General features: G+C 52.2%; 1 pseudogene; it reads left to right on the plus strand.

Moving 5' to 3' along the window:
- Positions 1-3,623: 3,623 nt before the first annotated feature.
- LOC142024888 (zinc finger protein RFP-like) lies at positions 3,624-14,488 on the plus strand (annotated as a pseudogene).
- The last annotated feature ends 148 nt before the right edge of the window (positions 14,489-14,636 follow it).

The raw sequence follows: 14,636 nt of genomic DNA on the forward strand, positions 1-14,636 counted from the left end.
ATCAACATTTGCAAGGTAAGTGTGTGTAAATCAAAGTCTAATGAGTTCTTGCTGTTGTTACTGGGCCCATCGGTGAAATTTAAATTTTATAAATGGAAAGATTTTTTAAATATTTACAGACATCACATGATAAAAATCTAAGCCTTTTGAGTCCAGTGATATTAAAAAAATACACAGGCCAAAAACTTGGTTAAGCTGGAATTAATGTTTCAAACAAGGCCCGCTTTTTATTTAAACTCAGCTACGCCTACGCTAAGAGATACATTTGAATTAATTAAAATTGATTTTGTACGGTTGGGTTTATAAATTCAAATTTGAGTATCCTCACCTCCTCACACGCTCCCCACAAACTCATCTTATTACTGCCACACTCAATTGCCAAACATCAACTGTTGTAGCAATGCATTGTGGGAACCTTCCCCACAGTTCCCACAGCCCTATAGCATTCTGGGTATTTTCACTGGTACAGCACGTGAAAAAATGCCCCACAAGTGGTTGTGCCTATGTGATGTCTTTTTACCACATTGCTTTCTATGGGAGGGAAATGAGGGCTACGCAAACGGCCATTTTTCCAGGAGGAAGGAAGGAAGGAAAAGTAGAGCACACAAAGATTGCCAAATGAACTGAAATCCCTTGCTTGTAGAACTGCATTGCTTTTCATAACTGTACCTGTAGCTGGATTATCAAAGGTTTTACAAAAAGCAGCAGGTGTCTGAGTCTTAAGTGGCCCTCCAGCCACTCTCCCCGCTCCCTTGATTACATAGTATCCCTGAGAACAATACGGGAACAATGCAAAGCTTGAAGAAAGAGTAGGATTGCAGAAGTTTTGAAAAAAGATTTTGTGAGGCAGGATTTCGGCTTCCCAGTCCACTCCACAGCTTCTGTGCCCTGGGATCACCCAGCAGCCTGTGTCTTCTCACCTGGCCCTCCAGCCATTCGCCCTGTGTCAAGGGAGCCAAAGCTTGATGAAAGAGGATAGAAAAGGCTAGAAAGAGACACTGGGATTCCCAGTACACCAGCTGTCCAACACAGGATGGCACTGAAATCTCTGGCCTTTATAACTGCAACAGCAAACATTTTACAAAAAAGCAGCAGGTGTCTGCAACAGGAAAGTTTGTGACAGCCCCAGAGTGGCGTTTTCTGTGGTTTGATACAGCCTGGTCTTTCTGTTTCTTGGCGTTCAAGCCCTCAGGAGTCCCTCTGGTCACAGTCTTAAACTTTTCTGTTCGGCCATGAGAAAGAGAAGCTGACCGGTGTGAGAGTGGGAGCTGCCATTGTCACAGAACCCAGGGTTCCTGGAGCCGGGGTATCTGGAGAAACAGCCGCCAGTGAACAAGTCAGTGGGAAATCAGGAGAGTTTGTGCCCCGCCCCACCCGAGTGGGGTTTTCTGGAGTTTGATGCCGTCACAGACAGGGAACAGCTGCACTTCAGCTACCGCATGTCATTATCTGGCCCCACTGCTGCACAGTCTGAGCCCCTCGCATACGGCGCTGTGCTGCAGTCAGGGAAGGGCTGCAATGTCTGTTTTAGAGGAGAGAACGATCAGGCCCAGAGAAGAGAAGCGACTTGCCTGAGTTCACACAGCAGGGCCTGGAACGTGCATGTGCTCAGAGTAACGTCACACCAGAACTACTAGGTGACCCTTTCCCCCTGCAGCTGGGACCTGGGAGGAGAAGGGGACGGACAGACACGCACCCCAGTCAGAGCTGGCTTGAGGGGCGCTGCACTGCAGGAGGAGGCAGAGCGCACACCAAGCTGGATTACTCAACTCTGACCCTCCCTATTCCTGGGACCCCCCTCTTTAAATACCCCTCTGGAAACCACCCCCCGACTCATGCAGCCGGTGAAGCAGGTCTTTGCCCGTGAAAGCTCGTGCTCCAAAATATCTGTCAGTGTCGAAGGTGCCCCAGGACTTCTTGTTGTTCTCAAAGATACAGACTAACGCGGCTCCTCTCTGATGCTGGACACGTAGGTGTGGTTCACTCTCCCACGCAGGGTCACTTGAACCACATACACAGAGAGCAAATGAGTCTCCCCCACAGCCTTAGCTAAGCGGGAGGTGGCTTTTAGCTCAAACTGCAGAGGCTCAGGCACGAAGCTCCAGAGATCACTGGTTCAGATCTGCCTGTGGGAAGTTACAAGTGGGGGTTCACCTGGGTTGTCCCTGGGTCTCTGATGCTCAAGATGCTCTTCTCCAGCTCGTGGAAACGTGTAACCCACACACCCGGGAGTATTTTCATGTCTGGAACACCAGTCCTGGAACTTTTCCTTGCAACAAGGCCTGCTGCCAACTTCATCCACAGATCTATTCTGGAGATACCATCACTGGGCCTAACCAGGTTATTCACAGAACCACGGGCACATTGTATCTAAAAAATGAGTTTTGCCAAGTCGGACTATCACTTTGTCAAGTTCCAGAGAAGTAGCCATGTTAGTCAGTTTCAGCCAAATAATGAGATCTGTGGCACCTAAAAAACTAGCACATTTTTTAGGACATTTTTGAAGCTCTCGTGGGCTGCAGGTCATTTTGCCAGATTCATGATGTGAATGTTCAGATGACAGACACTGCAATATACATGCCGAGCTGGGAGTGTTACGCCGGTGCTGAGGAGGTTAAGTCAGGGTGGATGTGGCCTACTCCTAACAGTGACAATACATGCAGGTGAGAATACATGCAGGGGAAAACTACGACTTGTAACAAGATGGCCATTCCCAGTCCCTCTTCAGAGCCATTCCAAGGGTGTCAAAGTTGCATATGAATTCCAGCCCAGCAGATCCACGTTGCAGTCTGGTTCATAGTTATTTGCTCAAGTTTGGCAACTTTCACATCTGTAGCTGAGTGCCCAGGGCGGTTAAAGTGCTCTCCTACTGGTTTGTGTGTGTCACCATTCTCGATGTCTGGTTTGTGCCCATTTACTCCTTTGCATAGAGACAGTCTGGTTTGTCCAATGTACACGGCAGAGGGGCGTTGCTGGCACATGACGGCCAATATCGCATTAACAGATGTGGATGTGAATGAACCCTGGATAGAACAGCAGGTCCCATGCTGATGTCACTAGGGTAGATGTGCGGACAGGGTTGGCAATGGGTTTCCTGAAGGGATTGGTTCCTGGAATAGTGTTTCTTGTGTGGGTGTGGGTTGCGGGTAAGTAAGTGTTCCAGGTTGGGGAGGGGCATCTCTCCCTAGACAAGGACGGGCCTGTCTCTCCAGCTTTCTGCCAGTGAGGAATTGTCATCTGGGATAGGTTGTAGATCCCTGATGAAGTGCTGGAGAGATTTTAGCTGGGGGCTGTAGGTGGGGGTCTGTGGTTCTCTTTGATGGATCTGTCCAGAAGCAGGTGACGTCTTAGACACCCAGACCCACCAAGCTCCTGAAAGCTCATTGGGACAAGTGGATGCTCATGTGCCTGTGAAGCCTCAGTGACCCTCCACATCAGGACCAGAGCCCTAGTGGCACGTTTTTCACCAAAGCCTCCAGGGCGGAATTGTTACCACTGGTGCCTTCCAATTCAGCAAACCAGAGTCAGTTCCAGGAAGGGAAACGCCCAGCACTTGCTGAAGGTGGGGCACAGTGTGAGCTCAGGAAAGTGAAACTCACCCTGTTCCCAGCCCAGAGGGAGCCATGGCTGCAGGGAGCCCCCTGCAAAGTCTCCAGGAAGAAGCCACATGTCCCGTCTGTCTGGAGTATTTCACAGCCCTGGTCACTCTGGAGTGTGGGCACAACTTCTGCTGAGCCTGCATCAGCCAGTGCTGGGAGGGACCCGACCCAGCCGCCTCCTGCCCTCAGTGCAGAGAGACTGTGCAGCAGAGACACCTCCGGCCCAACAGGCAGCTGGCCAATGTTACAGAAATAGCCAAACGGCTGAGTTTGCAGGCAGCGAAGGGAGCAGGCAGGGACGGGGTGTGTGGGGAGCACCAGGAGGCTCTGAAACTGTTCTGTGAAGAGGATCAAACCCTCATCTGTCTGATCTGCAGAGAGTCCCGGGCTCACCGCGCTCACACTGTGGTTCCCATAGAGGAGGCTGCCCAGGAGTACAAGGTACAGAGCTGCTGTCCAGGCTGATGGGTAATAACTTTGCGTTTTACTGACAAGTCAATGGCACCATTCCGGTGTGTGCAGCCTTCAGGGCCTGGAAGTTGCTGTACAAATTAGTGATGCTGCAGTCTGGCAAAAAGGCAACAAAGGAAGTTTTTAAGTTTGTCTTTGTGAGGGACACCCCTCCCCCCTGTGCTGTATGGAAAATGGGCTGTGACTGTAAATCTGTATAACTTAGAGATACTTTGAACAAAAGATGGTTTGTAACCGATTACATTTAATGTTCAAACCTGCTGAGTGTGTAATTGTCGTGAGTAGTTGGAAATAATGTGCTTGTTTAGAGTTAGAGGTGCTAATAACAGCCATTGCTGGAGATTCTGGGGTTAGTTTTCCTCATGACTGAGCAATTAACCTGAGGGCTAGTAAATGGCTTTTTGTTCTGTAAGTCTGGGAGGTGGTTGGGTTAAAGACGTGTAACTCCGCCACCTGGTGCAGGCCTCCATTTTGGGGGGATGCTTAACGGATGCCTGTGGGGGAGGAGTGGGGAGAGAGGGAGCCTATTCAAGCAATAGGCATTTTTCAGCCCAGTATTTGGGCCAGCTTCACTTTTTGCTTCTAGCCTGCCTTCAAAGTAGCCTGACATCCCCTGAGGCTACGTCTGCTCTTACTGGGAATGTCGGCGGCTGCTACGCAACTTTAGTTACACCAGCTGTGTACCGAAAATCAATTCTGCAGCCGTCGACTTTGGTCCCTGTCCTCACTGCCAAATGTCGATGGGTGCGCTCCTCCGGTCGGCATTCCTTCATCCGTGCGGCTTGCAAGGAGCTCCGGGGGCAACCTAGGCCCCAGAACGAGCCGTTTCACGCAGGTGCAAAACAGCGCCCCAGAAGGTCATCCCTTCCGTGACCCGTGTAGACCTGCCCTAAGGCTGTGTCCGCACTGCAGGGTTTTCAGCAATAACTTATCTCACTGTTCTAACAGGTAAATAAGTTATTTCTGAGAAGAGCGCTCACACTGCCAGAGTATTTCAATATGGAGCATTCACACGAGAGAGCCCAGATCTGAAATAAGAGCTACAACCAGGTGTCTCCCAAGAGGCCAATTAAATCTTAATTTCCTCTCCTTTGTACACACTGAATAGTAAAAGAGAGGAAGCCGTGCTAGTCTATACACTATCAAAACAAAAAGCAGTCAAGTAGCACTTTAAAGACTAGCAAAATAGTTTATTAGGTGAGGTCTCTCCCACGAAAGCTCACCTAATAATCTATTTTGCTAGTCTTTAAAGTGCCACTTGACTGCTTTTTGTTTTGTACACACTGAGTTAGTTTCAATATTGAAAGGGGGAGGAGGTCAGTGGAAGTTGTTTGTTTTGGGGGAGTTACTGTTTTGAGTTAAATGCCCTGTTAGACCAGACTAGCAAGCTCTGCAGTGTGGGCACAGGGGTTTGTGGGATCTGCCCCCGACCTATAAAGGGGCTTTTCTAGAAAACAAACAAATAAAACCAAAACCAGTGTAGACAAGTCCTAAGAAACACAGAGATCGTTACTGGAGACCCAGGCTGGCGTGAGATTCTTTTTTACCTAAATATTTTACCCACTATAAAGGCAGCTGTGACTCTATGAGGCCCATCTGACCGGCACTGAGCAGTGAAGAGGAGCAGCCGTTGGGAGGGAAAGACGCGCTGCTGAAGGCCCCAGGCCCAGCAGGGAGAGGAGGCAGATGCTGCGGCCGGCACTAGAGGAGGTCACTGGGCTGAACGCTGTGTGGGCCTCAGGTGCCCTCAGCCCACCCACAACAGGGCTCAGATGGAGCAGCTGATTCACCCCCATGTGACTCCAGTGCCCTGGAATGTGCTGCACCACTCAGCAATTCGCAAGTACCCACAAAGCTTGGGCAGAATCCAGATCTCCCACAAATTACTAAAAAGCCGTAACGTGAATTGGTAACACGTCTGGCTGTGACCAGCCCTGGGGCTGCACTAATAACGTGTCCTCTCCTGGGGAGTATTGACCTCACAAAGATTAACAGTTATCTTGAGTTCTGGGGGAAACACCCAGCGCCTCCCCCCTCTCGACCCAAAGTAAAACCTCCCAAATCCTTTCTGTTTCCTCAGGGAAAAATCCAGGCCTGTTTGAAGACTCTGAGGGAAGAGAGAGAAAAGCTGCTGGGACTGAAAGCGACTGGAGAAGAGAAAAGCCGGGAGTACCTGGTAGGTGCCGATTGTTATGAACCATCAGGGCTGGCAGAGGGAGGTCTGTTTGGAGGCAGACTCCTGTATGGCCTTGGTGAAGGAGGGATCGTGAGTGTCTCTGTGATCAGGGATTGCTGGGTTAGAGCCGTGTGAAGACAAGCCCTGAGCTTCCATTGCAGTTAGAGGCTGTGTCTACACGTGCCCCAAACTTCGAAATGGCCATGCAAATGGCCATTTCGAAGTTTACTAATGAAGCGCTGACATGCATATTCAGCGCTTCATTAGCATGCGGGCGGCAGCGGCGCTTCGAAATTGACGAGCCTTGCCGCCGCGCGGCGTGTCCAGACGGGGCTCCTTTTCGAAAGGACGCCACCTTCTTCGAAGTCCCCTTATTCCCGTGAGCTCATGGGAATAAGGGGACTTCGAAGTAGGTGGTGTGCTTTCGAAAAGGAGCCCCGTCTGGACGCGCCGCGCGGCGGCAAGGCTCGTCAATTTCGAAGCGCGGCTGCCGCCCGCATGCTAATGAAGCGCTGAATATGCATGTCAGCGCTTCATTAGTAAACTTCGAAATGGCCATTTGCATGGCCATTTCAAAGTTTGGGGCACGTGTAGACGTAGCCAGAGTGTAAATGGCTCGGGGCAGGGATTGTCCCTCACTAGGTTCTGTGCAGGGCCCCACATACCTGAGTTCAGATCTCATGTGGGGCCTGCGGGAGCTGCTGGGGTGCCAATAACAACAATAAACCCTGTGATAGAACTGGTAATAACAGCCACAGCCTGTAACTCGCCCTTCTCCAGCCTGAAGGCAGCTCTCTCCCCAGCACACCCTGGTCTAGCCCAGCAGTTCCTGGTCTTTTCTAGACGGGGACCCCTGTGACAATTCAAGAAGACTTGGTGACCCCGAGCAATTCAGACACAGGGGTGGGGTAGCGATGGGCAGAGCTATAACTAGCTAATTTTGCACCGGGATATAAAATGCTTTAAATCCCTTTATTCTGGGCAGCTGTGACTGTTTACTCCATATAACATTGTGCCCCTTCGGCTATGTCTACACGTGCATGCTACATCGAAATAGCTAATTTCGAAGTAGCGACATCGAAATAGCCTATTTCGATGAATAACGTCTACACGTCCTCCAGGGCCGGCAACGTCGATGTTCAACTTCGACGTTGCTCAGCCCAACATCGAAATAGGCGCAGCGAGGGAACGTCTACACGCCAAAGTAGCACACATCGAAATAAGGGAGCCAGGCACAGCTGCAGACAGGGTCACGGGGCGGACTCAACAGCAAGTCGCTCCCTTAAAGGGCCCCTCCCAGACACACTTTCATTAAACAGTGCAAGATACACAGAGCCAACAACTAGTTGCAGACCCTGTATATGCAGCACGGACCCCCAGCTGCAGCAGCAGCAGCCAGAAGCCCTGGGCTAAGGGCTGCTGCACACGGTGACCACAGAGCCCCGCAAGGGCTGGAGAGAGAGTATCTCTCAACCCCCCAGCTGATGGCCGCCATGGAGGACCCTGCTATTTCGATGTTGCGGGACGCGGATCGTCTACACGTCTCTACTTCGATGTTGAACGTCGAAGTAGGGCGCTATTCCCATCCCCTCATGGGGTTAGCGACTTCGACGTCTCGCCGCCTAACGTCGATTTCAACTTCGAAATAGCGCCCAACACGTGTAGCTGCGACGGGCGCTATTTCGAAGTTACTGCCGCTACTTCGAAGTAGCGTGCACGTGTAGACGCAGCTTTCATGTGTAGATTCACAATAGTTATTGCATAGAACAGGGGAAATACATTAATAAAATAATAACACTGCAGTTACTCTAGTTAACCAGAGCTGTGGTGGTGGAAAGACACTCGTCCCCAAACCCTCCCCCCGGCTTAAACCCCACATGCAAGGGCAAGGGGAGTCACACTCAGGGGCTATAAGTCACTGAGGCTGGAAGGGGCTAGAAGGGGCTGGGGGAGTCACACGGGTTAGGGGAGTCATACTCAGTCTGGAGGGGGCTAGATGGGGCTGGGGGAGTCACACAGGGTTTAGGGGAGTCACACTCAGGGGCTACGAGTCACTGAAGCTGGAGGGGGCTAGAAGGGGCTGGGGGAGTCACACAGGGGTTAGGAGAGTCACAGTCGGGGCTAGGAGTCACTTAGGGGCTGGCGGAGGCACAGGGAGCTGAGGTGTGAAGTCCCAGCCACCAGCCCCAGCCACGGGAACCCCAGCCAGGTGCAAGGGAGACTCCCACCACCACGGCTGGAAGCCGGTTGGGGCATGGAGCCCTGACCAGCTCTCAGCCCCAGTTCCAGGCTTCAGCCTCCCAACCCCCAACCCCACCCTCCCCCTCCAACCACCTCACCTGAGCTGGGCGCTGCTCCTTTGGTTCCCCCAATCTCTGCCCTATTCCTGTTTCACACGCAGGAGGGCAGTTGTGTTTAATTGGCTGGTTTAACTGCCCAGTGGTGACCCCCTTCAAAACTAATAGGTTGGGAAACCCTGGTCTGGCCCTTGTGCCTTTCGCACAAACCCTCCCCAAGGGAACGGACTGTCCCCAGGCAGTGCTGCCTGCTGGGTCTGCTCACTTTGCTCACACACACTTCCTTCTTTTTTCTCCACTTGCGTCTCTGTCGGTGCTGCGCTGAGCCCGGCCTCCTGCTGCTGCTCGGGGTCTGAACTCCCACAGCCCGTGAATGACAGAATGTGCTAACATGGCAGCCTTGGCAACCTCCCTTTCAGAGACAACTGGGAACAAAGGGGGAAACCGCGAGAGACTCTTCTGCCTTGTGTGCACAGAACAGAGTCAAAAGTCAGATATCAGGATTTTCAAAGACGTTCTCCCTCCTGCACACTCAGCTCCCCATGACAGGGCCCAGGCTCCACCCATGTCCCTGACCAGCCCTTCCCCTGTCTTCCTGCAGAGACAGACACAAAGGGAGAGGCAGAAAATCGTGTGGGAATTCCAGCAGCTGCGTCAGTTCCTGGAGGAACAAGAGCGACTCCTGCTGGCCCAGCTGGAGAAGCTGGAGGTGGAGATTGTGAGGCTCCAGAATGACAATGTCCGTGAACTCTCTGCGCAGATTTCCCGTCTCAGTGAGCTGATGGGTGAGATGGAGGGGAAGTGTCAGAAGCCAGCGAGTGAATTCCTGCAGGTGAGACTGAGGGAGACACAGAGACTCTGTGTGTGGCCCAGGGCTGGAGGTCCCAGAGAAAAAAATAAGTTGTTGCTTTGCACCCACCAGCCACAGCTCCTCCACTTCTCCCTGCACGTCCTGCCTGCCACAGTCAGCTGGGGGGAGATGTGGGGTGGGGAGGAAAGAAACAGGTCCAGGGTGTTCTGGGGGGAGGGGATGGGCACAGATGGGGAAGGGGAAGGGGAAGAGGAAGTGCAGGGGCAGGAAGAGGTGGGGCAAAGTGTGGCATTGCTAGAGGGGTGGAGTGGGAGTGGGGTTCTGCACCCCCTGGGAGAAGTGGAAGCTGGTGCCTGTGGTAACAAATGTCCCAGCTCCCCACACAGGGAAGGGAGGCTCCTGAATCGTAAGCTCTGGGGTCCAACAGTCAGAAGTCTCAAGTTACAAACACAGAGATATTGGAGATGGCAAAGCCCCATTAGCTCAGGGAATCCAAGGCCCTGGGGCCAGGGCAGGGCCCCTCTTCCCTAGATTTGCAAACTCCCTTCCCTGGGATCCCCTGTGTGTGTTGTATGGGACTGAGATTCTTTTCTCTCCTTCCTCTGTAGAACGTCAGAAGCACCTTGAGCAGGTACGTGGCTCTCACTCCCCATCCCACGTCTCAGTGTTGGCAAATATCTTGGAGATGATGATAGCACCCAATCTCCCCAGGGCTCTACAGTGAGATGTTAGGGGCAGGTCACATCCAAGCTGCAAATATCCCTGATCACCTCCAGCCTGAGGGTCTCACGCTTGCACAGACTTGACAATTATCCCCTCAATGGCAAAGTCTGACCTCAAGTGTTTCCTAGAGGTGTCACCTCCCTGGGGGACCGGCTGCCCCAGGACTATGAGGCTGGAACATCAGCTTGTCACTGCTGGGCACTGGGTGAATTGGTGTCTGAGTCTAGTTCCTAGTGGGCAGATTTCTACAGCACTTCCACTGGCAGCATCCTGTCCCTCAGAGCCTGGAGGCCAAGGAGTGAATGGGCCATGGAGACGCAATTCCCCTTTTGTCCCCAGAGCTGGTCTCTCCAGGCCGTAGTTCTAGAATATGAATGGGGCCTGCAAGGGGGATGTTGCAGGGCCCTGGGCTGTGCTGCACCTGCTCTCAGGCTGGGAGAGGCCGAGGGATTCTAACTCCCAGCGCCTCAGAGCAGAGACTCACTGGCAAGAACTGAAGAACCGAGTCACTAAATGCCGTATCACCATCTGACATTGTTTCTGTCCAGGTGTGAGAAGGGGAAGTTCCAGCCCCCAGAGGAGATTTCCCCTGAATTGGAAGGACAAGTCAGTGGTTTTTCCATGAAAACTGTTGCTCTCTCTGAGACTCTGAGCAAGTTCAAAGGTACCTAGAAGGGCTCTAGGAGGGGAAAGTGAGTTAAGCATCTGGGACAATGGAATGCAAAAGGCTCTGTTCACTTGGTTCACAAACAGGTTCTACTTCTATTTAATTGTGGGGTGAGAATGGCACAAACCTGGGGTCCAACAGACTCAGGTTGATTAACTCAAAAATTTATTTCTTCCAAAACCATCTTTGCAATTCCAGTTCCTGTGAGAGTGAGAAAGGACCGACACAGGGAAAGAAACACTGCCCAGCTCCCTTCTCCTGGGGCATGGGCAGGTCATCCTGCATTTCCCCTGGGATGCTCCGTCTAACCCTTCCCATGTCTGAAATGTCATCCCGATTACGCGCTGACTAGCAGATTTACCCAGCAATGCTCAGGTCCTTCCCTCAATTAGGGGGTGCTTTGGAAATAAACAGAAAAGTTTCCTGCTTTATTTCAATTATGGCATTTTTCAAAATTACACTGTTGTTTTGATTAAATCAATTTTTATTCTGGATTTTTTTAAACAAGGGATTGTTCACATATTTCCATTGGCTTTTTTAGTACATTTTATAAAGGGGAATGTCACCATGTGGGTATTTTTTTGTCACAATAAACTCTTTTCATTCACTGTTTTAACAAAAAGGACAGCAGTTAATGTGGTTTCCACTAACATTCTCTTTTAGTCTTCAAACCTTAAGCGTTGATTTATTTGCCCCAAAACAGAACATTCCTCCAAATTTCTGTAAGGCTTATTGAGAAAGAAGTCAGGTTGGTCCAATTTTTCTGGCTCATCCTGCTTCAGTCTCTCAGCATTTACTCAGTTATGTTAATTTTGTGACTTGTCCTTGATTTGGTGATAGTTTAGTTTTATGAGAAGCAATCCCATTCCAGGCACATCTCGTTTTCCTGGCACTACCAAACCCTTATATTTTATTAAGCTCTGATTAGAAGAAGCCGTACAGCGAATCTGGTGGTAGTAGCTCTTCCCTTTTAGGAGCAGTTCTTGATCAAACAGAGAAAGAGTCAAACTCTCTCAAATATACAGTTGAAGACATGGGGAAGCACTAATTTGGATCGATTTCATAGCAAAAGCTAATTTGTAAAACTGGTAGACAATAGAGTCACAGAGCTTAAGCCCAGAGGGGACCACTGAATGTTTTTGTGTAACATCCAAAAGAGGATGCTGATTTCTCTCCATCTTCATGGTTGTCTGAGGATAAGGAGAAATTAAACATGAGAAAATGGAAATGCCGAACACACACATGCATCTATATTATATATAACGTTTATTTCTCTTCAATTTCAGACAAACTGAATGAAGAGACAAGTAAGTGTCATTCTCCTTCCTCTGAGAAGGTTTTCTATGAAATTTGTCTCCTCCTGTGGGGATTGGTGGAACTCTGGGGAGCTGTTTGCATTACATTTAACTTGTTCCAAGAGAATCCCTTTTACCTTTATTTCCTGACGTGGTTTTTTACTATTCTCCTTCTTTTTGGAGGCGAGTTAGTTTTTTAGGGTAACCTTGTAAAATGTGCAGATAGGAATAAGGGGATTTCGAAGTTCCCGGGGTCCTTTCGAAGAGGACCCCCATCTGGATGAGCTGTGTGGCAGGAGCCATGGCAATTTCAAAGTGCCGCGGCCGCCTGCATGCGAATGAGGCGCTGAATATGAAGTTTTGGGCTAGCGTCAACATGGCCAAGAAGTGGGAAACTCCTAACAAACAATGTGTGTGTCTCTTTCATCTTTAGGTAAACCAAATATGGAAATTGGTAAGTGTCATTCTCCTTCCACTGAGGAGAATCTTTTGTACCAAATCAGATCCTCCTGAGGGAGGTTGTGTGATCACCCTGTGCGGATGTGGCCTGTCACCTCTCTGTTCTCTCCTTCCACTTCTCCCCTCTGAAGAAAGCCATGAGCTGTGCAGTGACCCCACTCTGACTGGGTGACAGGGGCTGTGTCTGTGGGTGGCCCCTGCAGCAGACACAAGCAGAGGGACAGAGCCGGGATCAGAGCCAGGGGCTCTCCTGGGGCCATTACACACCCCTGGGGAGCTCCTGTGAGCAGAGCTAGGAACTTGTTCTTTTTGGCTCTCTGCATCCACCATTATCCCAGCCTGCGCCTGTCTCTGGTACACAGGACATCACTTTCCTCCCATCGCTAGCATGGCCCTCTCCCTCTTTCCACCAGTCGCTGTTCTACACTCCCCCTCCCTCTGCAATGGGTAATTAGCCACGGGGAGAACAGGGACAGGCCCCAGGGCTGATTGTGGGGCCCAGGAAAAATGGGCATCTATGAGCCTGGGACAGCTCTGTCTGCTGCCCCCCAGCACTGCTGCTGGGAGCGGGGTCAGGGCTTGGGGTCTTGCTGGGCTTGTCCTGCTCCACCCACCCAGCACTCCAGCCAGGGAGCGCAGTCAGGGTGAGGGAGTTGCCCAGTCTCCAGCTGGAGCACTGGGTAGGTATAGAGGGACCTGCCCTGTGCCCTGACCCCATTCCCATGACAGAAGCATGAGGAGTTGGGGGACAGCAGGCAGGAGCAGGAGGGGCCCTCACATGTTCTCGCCCAGAGGCCCACAGAAACCTCATCCCCCTTCTCCCCCCACACTCGGAGCTTCTGTCTCATTGCACCATCAACCCCCTTCCCCTCTGTTAACCCCTCCCTCCCTGCCCCAGGCTAATGGACTCTTCTGCTGCTGAGCTGTGATATTCAGGGCAGGTTCAATACGGGTAAAGGGGACCTGTTGCTGTCTGAGCTGTGATATTCAGGGCAGGATCTATCCTGGTCGCGTGTGGCCTGTTATTCCCTGAGCTGTGACATTTCCCAGCAGGCCGGGTGCAGTGGGGAGGCCCCAGAGCAAAGTCCAGCCCAGGGGCAGCTGGGACACAGGGAGATTTAAGGTGTGTGTTGGGGGGAGGGGAGCTCTGCCAATGGTCACTGAGTTGGACCATCTGCCGGGGCTCCCAGAGTCTCTGGTCCCTCCCCAGGGAGAGGTGGGGGCAGGAGGGGAAAGATCCTGAGCCCCAGGCCTGGCCCAGCCGATCCTTTCACCCTGTCCCTGACCCGGTCCTGCCTGTGAGTGACTCTCCCCAGCCCTGGGCTGAGATCTCAGAGCTGTCGGTCACAGCCTGGGGGAAGGAGATTCCCCGAGTCACTCTCCAGCTGGGCCCGATTCTGTCACGGACCCCATCAAACCCTCCCCCAGGGCTGAGCTCTGCCCCTCACGCTCTGATTCTCTCTCCCCTGCAGCCCGTGTGACTCTGGATCCAGACACGGCTCATCCCCGACTCGTCCTGTCTGAGGGTGGGAAAAGTGTGAGATGTGCACACACACGGCAGCGACTGCCCAACAACCCGGAGAGATTCGACACTCGGCCCTGTGTGCTGGGCTGTGAGGGGTTCACCTCGGGGAGACATTGCTGGGAGGTGGAGGTCGGGGGTGGGCGACGCTGGGCTGTGGGGGTGGCCGGAGAGTCTGTGAGCAGGAAGGGACGGATCAGCCTCAGCCCTGAGGGAGGGATCTGGGCTGTGCGGCGGTGGGATGATCGGTTCTGGGCTCTCACCTCCCCTGTGACCCCCCTGCCCCTGAGCCGGGCCCCCTGCAGGATCCGGGTGTGTCTGGACTGTGACTGGGGGCAGGTGACATTTATCGATGCTGCTACTCAGGCCCTGATCTTCACTTTCCCACCGGGCTCCGTCCCTGGGGGGAGAATCCGGCCCTGGCTGGGGGTGTGGGACCGTAGCTCCCAGCTCCGACTGTGTCCCTGAAATCAGCCTCTCTGGCCTCAGTCTCTGTGAGCTTGGAGGACTCCCATCTCCCCATCTCCCTAGCTCAGCTCTATGACCCCTGGATGCCCCTTCCCCCCCATCCCTGCAGGCCCAGGGACAGGAGTGGGAGGGAGATGAACCCCTGGGG

The sequence above is a fragment of the Carettochelys insculpta genome, chromosome 22, assembly GCF_033958435.1.
Source record: "Carettochelys insculpta isolate YL-2023 chromosome 22, ASM3395843v1, whole genome shotgun sequence".
NCBI lineage: Eukaryota > Metazoa > Chordata > Testudines > Carettochelyidae > Carettochelys > Carettochelys insculpta.